Here is a 9912-nt window from a genome sequence, read left to right on the forward strand (position 1 = left end):
GTCATGAATGATCATTTATATTTAAATGGAATATCACATCTTATTGATGTCTCCTACACATCTTTGGGGGGCGGATCTGTGGTCCCTCACACTCTCTATTGGACGCTTTTATAGAGAAACCTTACATAAACAAGCGTGTGTACACACACAGGTGCTCACATGGTGCTCTCAAAAGTATGGGCTTGGACACGTTCAACACATGTCTTAAGGCTGTGGTTGGCACTAAATGAAATGTGATTTATTATCATGTGATTGTTCAGTTAAACAATGTTGATTTTATATTTCATCATCACTCTGACGCAGTGATAGCTTGCTTCTGTTGTATTGTTGTGTGTCCCATTTCTTCTGCTCTTTCTCTTTCTGCAGGTCTAGAAGCAGACTCTTGTTCATTATTGTCTATTTTTGTGGAACCACCCCCCCACCCCACCCCTTCCCCCACCCCCTCTCCCCACCTTTTGTCTCTTCCTTTCTCTTTCACCTCTGTCTCCATGTCTGGTCGGAATTACAAAGCACTCAAAAACAATAACAATAAAGTTTTAAGTATCAGGCGTGACATTAAAAGCAGACGCTTTGATGCTTCACCTGAGAGTAAATCTGTAAGGCTTGTCACCAGCATTCAGACATGAATTCTGTTTGCTTCACAGCCAGACAGGACGGGGGGGGGGGGGGGGGGGGGGTGTTGGGGGGACACTGTTGCATGAACTTTGATCGGTCATTTCCTTTCTTTCTTGTCAATCACTTTGGACCGTGCATCATGCTCGTCGCACCATGAAAACAACAACAACACACACACACACACACACACACACACACACACACACACACACATATATATATATATATATATATATATATATATATATATATATATATATATATATATATATTTATATTTATAAAACCAGCCCGTACTGACCCAGATGCAGAAGCGGCTAAAGCACATGCACCAACACATCTGCACAGCTGTTTCAGTGTCCACACGTCACATCCTTTTACTTTTACACTTATCTCTCAAAGCAGAGGCACACATTGTCAAGAAGGAATGTTTGCTGTAGTTATGTTGTGTTACAGCCCTGGGCCATATGTTTGTTTTTTTTGCATTTTAATTATCTTCTTGTTTCCCCTGTATGTGAGTGAGAGGAGAGGAGATGCAGCACCTGGCTCCACTCACTGATTACCTCCACTTTGATTCCTCCAGCTGTCCCAATTTAGAATCAGCCCTGCCACTGCTGCAACATACGTTGTCATGTACAATCATTTAGTTTAGGAAAATAGAATTAAAAATACATTTTATATATATGCTGGACTCTGTCTGGATGAATGTGTAGTGTGTGTTCCCTGAATAAGTAAAAAAAAAACTAAAGTCTTCTGATAAAACATTGAAAGACCAATCAGATTCATGTTTCATATTTATATGGAACATCACATCTTATTGATTATTTAATAAATAAGTAGCTAATCATTAACACTACACCATAATATGTAATGTGATGGAAGTGATTACTTTTACTAAATCATCAATAAGATGTGATATTCCATTTAAATACAAATGATCAATCTCATTGGTCTTTGAACATTTGATTTATTATGATGATCTTAGGTTCTTTGGCCTGCCAGGGACACACACTTCATCATAATTCAGACAGAGTCAAAAACAAAGTTTTTAAACTAAAAATGTAACACCATATTTCTAAACTAATGACACAGACAAAATTATGATGCATGATGGCTGAAACAAGATAACTGAAACAATGAATGGAATGTAAGCTTAGATGTTACGTAGCAAAACCTTTTTAAGTCTTAGAAATTTGTGACGTCTGGGTTGTAAAATCAGTCTGACTGCATGAGTCAACAAACTATCAGTCGACGAGAAAAACCAGCCGACGACATTGTGCTGAGTCTACGAACTCATGTTGAAGGTCCCCGGGTGATCCAGGAGGTCAGATAGGTCGGTATGGATAGGCTGCTGGTGGCGATGACCTCTGAGGTATTGGTTCTGAGTCCTTGCCTTCCATAAATTGTTTTACATTATTGTATTGTTTTCCTACAAGAAACAAATATAATTGATGTAGACAGACATATTGAAATTAAAACTAAGCCATTTTTATTCTATTTGAAAACCTCTATCCCAGGATGAAATTTAAAGTCATGTTTATTGTTTTAAAAGGTTAAATCTGATTTATTTCTCCCGATTTCGATCCTTTCAAAAACATGTGATCTGACCCGATTTCCGATCACGTGATCGGATCATCCCTAGTATTTTCTGTCATGTTGACTTTAACGCGGCAGTGTGTAGGTTTCCTGGCGACAGGGGGCCGCACATACCTAAACACTGCAAGCAAGTATTATTTTTGTGTTTAAATAAGACCTTTCCAACAGATGGCCACTAGGGTCAAAAATCCCTGGGAGTGCAACCTCCAGCAAAATAACAACAACATCAGATTCCCTTTAGTCACTGGAAATGAGTGGAGGTAAATGTATCGACTACCGAGCCCTTAATGACATTACCATAAAGAACCGCTCTCCCTCACCACTCATAAACACCGCTTTTGACTCTCTTCAAGGAGCCCAGATGCTTACACAACTGGATCTACACAATGCCTGTCACTTGGTTCGCATACGTGAAGGTGATGAATGGAAGACGGCATTCAACACCCCCACAGGACACTGTGAGTATCTCGTCATGCCATTTGGCCTAACTAACGCACCAGCTGTTCTTCAGGCTCTCATCAATGATGTTCTTAGAGACATGGTGGGACGTTTTGTGTTTGTTTATCTTGATGACATCTTAGTTTTTTCTCCTGATCCAGAGACCCACAAGGAACATGTACACGCTGTGCTACTCCGCCTTCTTCTAAACAACCTGTTTGTAAAAGCAGAAAAATGTGAGTTCCATTGTCAGTGTTGGGAGTAACGCGGTACAAAAGTAATTAATTACTGTACTGCATTGCTTTTTGCTGTAATGTGGTAATGTAAGGCATTACAGGGAAAGAAAATGGTAATATTTACTTGGTACAATTGTCAGTAACACGGTAATTACAATGTATTTTTAAACCCAGAATCAAGATGTGGGTTTCCTAAAAATTCAAATTGCGGGAAGCCTGAAAAAAGATCCAGTGTCCACTTATATGACGTCATTTATGGACTCAGCTTTGCAGGTATTCTATGAGCAGAGAGGACGCAGCGGTGATGGCTCAAATACTCGTCCTGCGTCCTGCGCGCGGCCGCTGTTATATTCACAAAACCGCTCCACCAAAACAAAATCATTCATTTGCGATTGTTTATATTTCAATTTCAATTCAATTTCAATTCAATAATTTTATTTCACTCAAAATTTAAATATACAAACTTCAAATCAGAATACAATTGCCAACCAGAATACAAGCATTCCAGTGAGTACAATATTTGAGTGAAATAATATATAATAATATCAGCCCATATTCTCTGGTACTTCATGTACTTTTCAGCTGAGTTCATAATCTGTGCCTCAGTGATTTCAACTCATTGCTGCTGGAGCGCAGCGCATATTAAACTTTTTTGCGTTGGGTAGATCCCTTTGGCTGATTAGTTAGAAAGTAGGAAATCTAGGAAACAGTTTTTCTGGAAGACGGAGAAAACATGCAGCATGCAGGAAGGTTAGAGAGAGAAAGAGCAGGAAATTATTCAAATAAAATCAAGAAAACAAAACAAAGTGCTTGAAAAGAAAAAAAGTAGGTAGATTTATCCCCAATACACATATTTACCAGTGAAAAGCAATAATATATAAGCATTTAATATTTATACATGTGATAGAATCAGATCACCCCAGAAGTCAGTCCCACATCCAGGGCCGTATCAAGGCATTTGGGGACCAAGGCAAATATAGGCTTGGAGCCCCCACCACCTCACTCCCTGCTCAGTTAATATAAGATGGCAGCGTGCTGAGAGTAAAGATTGTTGTTGCTTTCATTTAATAAACAATCATTTTAAAGCATTGTTATTATATCTGACTGTTTTTAACAGCAATCCTAGCTCAGACACCACATCACCTTCCACATGTATGTCATGAACTCACTGAGCGTCACATGACCAGATTAATATTGAAGTTGTATTGGTGAAAGTAACTTAAAGTAATGCAAAAGTAGTGTAATGCCTTACATTTTAAAATCAGTAATATTGTAATGTAATGAATGACTTTAAAATGAGGGTAACAAGTAATAAATAATGCATTACAGTTTGGAAGTAACTTTCCCAACACTGGTGATTCCCCCTAGTTCTATGGCGTTTAAAGCGTGCCACAACCCGTGCACGCGCATTGGGTCCACAGCGCGCGTGTGAACGGGACTCGCGAGCGCAAATATACATGGCAGCGCGCGTGTGAACGGGACTCGCGCGCGTGTGAACGGGACTCGCGAGCGAAAATATACATGGCGAGAGGTCATTTGTGCACTGAGAGGGAGCAAACTGTGTCTGTGAGCGCACAAGGATGTGCACAAGTGACAAACCTGCGTGCGCGCGTTGTCAACGAGCACACGGCAGAGGAAAACGTGCGCGCGCGGCAGCCTCTGTGCGCGCTCGGCAGCCTCTCTGAGCGCTCGGTTTCTGACTCCTGCTTGCTCGGCTGTAAGGGCTTTTGGCACTCTGGAGGCGTGGCCTGTGGCAGATCTTGTCTGTCCTCTGATTGGTTAGTTCACCCCGCACTTTACCCTCTATCTATATAAAAAAGTCTGATGTTCAGTAGTTGCTGGCATAGCTCAGCTGGGAGAGCGGGTGACTCTCGCCCCGGAGGATCCAGGTTCGAGTCCGGGCAAGGAAAATGCAGTAGATGTCATGTTAATTTTTCTTAATTTCAGGTATTTTACAGTTGTGACCGTTCAACTGTCATTAAACGTCCAAATGTTTGCTGGGCAGTGTTTTAAAAAGTGCACATAAGCTAGATGGTTTTAACCATATAAAATTACATTTTTTGTGATACTGGAAAAATACATACTGAAATAAAACTACTGATTGAAAACTTTATGACTGTGGTTGTACAATATATGACTCACTAATACACTGCAAACTCCCTTAGAGTGGGGCTTCCAGAGAGAGAGAGAGAGAGAGAAAAGCTCTTGCCTCATTAATGAATTGTTTATTTTTTTCAGTATTTAATTGACAAATTATCCTTTCAAATAATTAATTGATGAGAAATGAATTAGAAATCTGCGTCATTACCGTACCCTTTTGTCTCCACTAGAGGGAGACTCACTATTGATTTCATATTCAACCCACCTTGAAGTCAACCTTGCCTTTTAGATGGGAAGTTGAATAGTCTGCTTTGTAAAGGGTGAAAGGCTCTGAACCATTCCACTTTCTATTCAGTGGATCTATTTAATGATTTCCTCACACAATGGTTGTTAACCTGCAGGTCTTCTCAACATCTGTGTACTGGAAACCCTCGGAATATCATACAGTCTCATATTTGGCCAAATCGTCATCACACTCATTTTAACATGTGTGAAATAATTTTTACCAGCGGTGAAACCCCTGTTTAACTCATCTCATTTCACTGTTTGAGTCGTTACATAAAGAAATGGTGAACTAGCTTTCAAAATCTGTCAATTTTATGCATTTTTTTCATCATTTTGTCCCAATAATGTCTTTGAATTAGAGGAATTTGTCAGGGGATGTCACAGGCGGTTTTGACACATACAGACAAGAAAGTCTGAATTGTCAGGAATGATTAGGAAACAAGTTTTATAATTTTGCTTTTGAATTCCAACATGCATGTGCAGTAAAAATGTAAAGCATACACAATCAGTGTCTTGTACTCACTTATCTAAGTTGTTCGCAGCTGTTTTTGAAAGGCTCCTTTACACTGTTATCAGTAAGGCATGAACACTAAGCGTATCAGGCATAGTCTTGACCAGAACTGTTAAATATGAATTCAATTCAATTCAATTTTATTGATAAAGCACCAAATCACGACAAGAGTCGTCTCAAGGACCTTCACATAAACATTCCAGTACAGGTCAGTTCATTAAGCCAATCAGAAATAATGTTTCCTATATAAGGAACCCAGCAAATTGCATCAAGTCACTGAAATAGTGTCAGTGACTTTACAGCAATCCGCATACTAAGCAAGCATTTAGCGACAGTGGAGAGAAAACCTCCCTTTTAACAGGAAGACCTGTATCTGCCCTGTTTACTTCTGAAGCCTGATTCATGCTTCTCCGTCTGCGTCAGTGCGGAGACACGCAACATCCTTGCGGGCCTGCCGGAGAGCTCCGCAAGGACGGACGGAGTCGAGCTCTCTTTTCTAAACATCCGTCAGACGAGACGGACAACGCAAGCTTGTGATTGGTCAGGACGCCGCTGTCGTCTACACCGCCGCCATTGCGCCCTCAAAAACATAAAGAGAGCCGAGGATAACAAGCGGCAGACACGGAGCAGCTTGAAGAATACCTCGCGAAAAAACTCTAAAAATATGAACGTTTAATTCCCCGTGACTGGAGGAGTGAAAAGATGCGCAGCAAGCGTTTTATTTGTGGACGGAAATGACAGGAAACGTGGGTTTAGAGGTGGCGAGCGCATGAAGAGGTGGAGGAGAATGAGAGACAAATTTGTATGTTTAAAAAGTCTCTTATATACAAAAAACACAATATAAACACACTATCTTGGACCGATACATGACAGGATGCCACACAACAGCGCTACACCCTCTGTTGTCCTGGCGGGGAATTAATTTGCAACACTCTCCAGGAGACGGAGAAGTATGAGAGCAAAACGCTTCCGTCAATCCGTGCGTGTCTGTCCCTTGCGGAGCTGACGGAGAAGCATGAACCAGGCATGAGACAAGACCAAATTAAAATACCCTTGACATCAAGACAAGAACCTAAAACATGGTCTTGAGACCAATCTTGAGTACTGCAACACAATGAAACAAAAACATCAAATTTCACATTTCACCATGAAATAACTAATACATGTAATTTCAGCCCTGTGTATATTTTGTACATTTTATGTGGTAGTAGCTTACAGTCATTAGTCAGACTTCCTGGAGCCAACAGCTTATGCAAGATCTTTGTTTCACAACCGTCATTAGGACAACCTTTCTCTTTGTTAGCAAAGTACCTCATGAACCACTCTTACATTACCAAAGGAGATGTCACAAAGCTTGTGTAGTCAAGGAATGTCATTTTGTATTTGCACTGCCTACATGTGTTGGGAAAAATATTTATCCAGTTTCCTTATTTATCATCACAAGAAACATCTGTGATGACTCTGTGTTACACATTTTTATTGGCTTTCATTGACAAATGTGGGCGTTCGCCCTGATCACCTCTTGCTAGTGAGGAGGTCATAAATACAGTGGGTACAGAAAGTATTCAGACCCTTTGCTCAGTATTTAGTAGAAGCATTCAGCAAATGGTTGCAATATAACGAAGAGTTAAAAATTGACAGGGGTCTGAATAGTTTCCGTAACCGCTGGATGTAATTAAGCTCATTAAAAAGGGGCTCTAGGTGCTGATAAACATGTAGAGGTTAACCAGGAGGAGAAAACAAGGTGTTCCCATGGGATCAGAGTTCAACATCGTTTACTGTAAAATGTTTTCTTTATAGAAGCACGACTGAGACGTGTGAGACACTTTTTATGACTTCATATAATAAAGTGTGCTGCAGTTTAAACTGAATATGTGTTTGTAAATGATTTCTGTGAGATGAAAGATAAACGTCATACGTGCAGGGCGTTGCAGAGTGTGTGTGTGTGTGTGTGTGTGTGTGTGTGTGTGTGTGTGTGTGTGTGTGTGTGTGTGTGTGTGTGTGTGTGTGTGTGTGTGTGTGTGTGTGTGTGTGTGTGAGGTGTAGTTTGTGTGAAGGAAGAGGTTACAGCTAAGATGTGAGAATTAAAGAGCCAACATCAAAAAATAAAAAATAACCCTGAAAACTAGTTTTCTCTCATTGGTGTCATGTGCCGGGGTGAGTACTCCTCTCATTTTCCCATCTTTGAGTTGTGTGTTTCAGGAGAGGGAGGCTCCAGCTGCAGCTGATTTGCAATCAGCGGGTCTGGCTACAAAAGGAGGATGGAGAACACTCCTCGACGCTGGATGATTACTACAGCTTGGTAGTTTCCTTTCCTTTTGCGACTCGTGGATTTTGTGCTCTAGTGTTTCTAGGATTTTTTGTGAACCTTTGGATCTTTTCCCTGTGCTTACCCGTTACCAGGTTTTGGAACTTTTTGGACTTCTGTGATTTCTCTGGATTACACCTCTGGTGTTCTGCGACTCCTCAGGATTACTCACCTGTGCCCTACAGGATTTCCGGACGCAGCTTTCACCGTTCTCCATTCCTCCTGGCCGGCCCGCTCTCCTGCTCTCCTCTCGCTCCCTCTCCTGGGCACCCCGCTTGGATTCACCCCGGCACCCAACCTACCCTCCCTCATTCCTACGCTCCCCCTACTCCCAGTAAGTCTATTCTCTGCACCCACCAAGTTTAGACTTACCTTCCTGGACTCACCTGTATCTGCTCTCCCCTCCTCAGACGCTGCGCTCCCGTTCTCGATCTCCCCTGGGCTTTTCCAGTGCACCTTCAGTTCCCGTTTTAAAATAAAGATTCTTTTTTTTTAACCATAAGATCTGTGAGTGTGTGATTCTGCATGTCTTGGGTTAAACACATTACCCAAACCATGTCAATTTTATTATTCATTGTGCTCTAAAACTGCAGCATGTTCCAGAATTTTCATGTAACTGAGAGCCTTTCAGATGCTTGTATTGTAGATGTCATGACTGAGTGTGTGAACGGAGGATGTTGGTGAAGCTGACCTCCATCTTGGACAACCACTCCCACTGACGCAACACATTCTCACTCCCAGCGTGTCAAAAATAACCGCTTGGTCAGCCACCCTCCACGTCAGACCCCAGACGCCAAAAGTGCCCTTTTTCGTTACTTATGTGTGAAAAGGGGTTTTTCCCTTTTCTGACTGCAGATCCCAATGCAGCGTAAAACTGACACGATGGGATGTTCGCAGCCAGGGCACCAAACAAGCTCATTGTACCTCACCTTAACCTTATCGTCTTATTTAACCCTCCCCTCACCCCTATCCTAACCTTAACCATCTTGCTAGCGAACACGTTAGTGATGTATCGATCGCTCTAAAAGCCGGCTCTATGAAGTGAACGGAGGGAGCCGCCTCGTCATTGGTCGGGTTTGGACCGAGGCAACGCGAAGGGGAGGTTTCAACTACCACGGTGGAGGTTAAAAGTAGAGGGTATGTGTAACCTCCCCCTCGCCAGATGGTATGTTCTAACGTTCCCATTGGGCGGCAAATACGAAAATTCACAGTCAGAATGCACGGGAAACAAACGCTTGATCACAGTGAGAGTAACGTTTTGACACGCTGGGAGTGAGAATGTGTTGACTGACGGTATCTTAGTGTAGAGACCATGGACAGCTCCTTCAGAGGCAGACTGAGACATCCCAGAAGTAAAACAGAATGCTACCGTAGGTCATTCATCCCCTCTGCAGTGAGAGTGAACAACTCCTCAGTTTACCTGGTACATTATCCCTAGTGTGTGTGTGTGTGTGTGTGTGTGTGTGTGTGTGTGTGTGTGTGTGTGTGTGTGTGCGAGCGCAACCTGGATACACATTTGTAGGTCTGTGTCCTTTATGCTCTTGGAAACTAAATTTTCTATTTTTATTCATGTTTGACTTGCTGAAGGCTACAATAATAGTCCACTGCCTTTGTGCATTTACCTGTATTATTGTTTCCTGTTGTCTGCCTTAGCGGGTGAATTTCCCCACTGTGGGATAATAAAGTCTATTCTATTGAATTCTGTGTTACAAACGATGAAGGCTGAAATGTAGTTAGACCAGTAGCTCAGCTTCTCATTCACAATGGAAGACTGGAAAGCCCTCATTCTTGCAGGTCATTCTAGGTCAATGACTTCTCCAACA

General features: G+C 41.8%; 1 long non-coding RNA gene across 1 annotated transcript; it reads left to right on the top strand.

Annotated features, from left to right (window-relative positions):
* The first annotated feature begins 7801 nt into the window (after positions 1–7801).
* LOC139069987 (uncharacterized) lies at positions 7802–9274 on the top strand. The gene is made up of 3 exons (XR_011520647.1): positions 7802–8083; positions 8185–8423; positions 8500–9274. It is a non-coding gene; the product is annotated as an uncharacterized lncRNA (long non-coding RNA).
* The last annotated feature ends 638 nt before the right edge of the window (positions 9275–9912 follow it).

This window comes from Nothobranchius furzeri, chromosome 5 (assembly GCF_043380555.1).
Source record: "Nothobranchius furzeri strain GRZ-AD chromosome 5, NfurGRZ-RIMD1, whole genome shotgun sequence".
Classification (NCBI taxonomy): domain Eukaryota; kingdom Metazoa; phylum Chordata; class Actinopteri; order Cyprinodontiformes; family Nothobranchiidae; genus Nothobranchius; species Nothobranchius furzeri.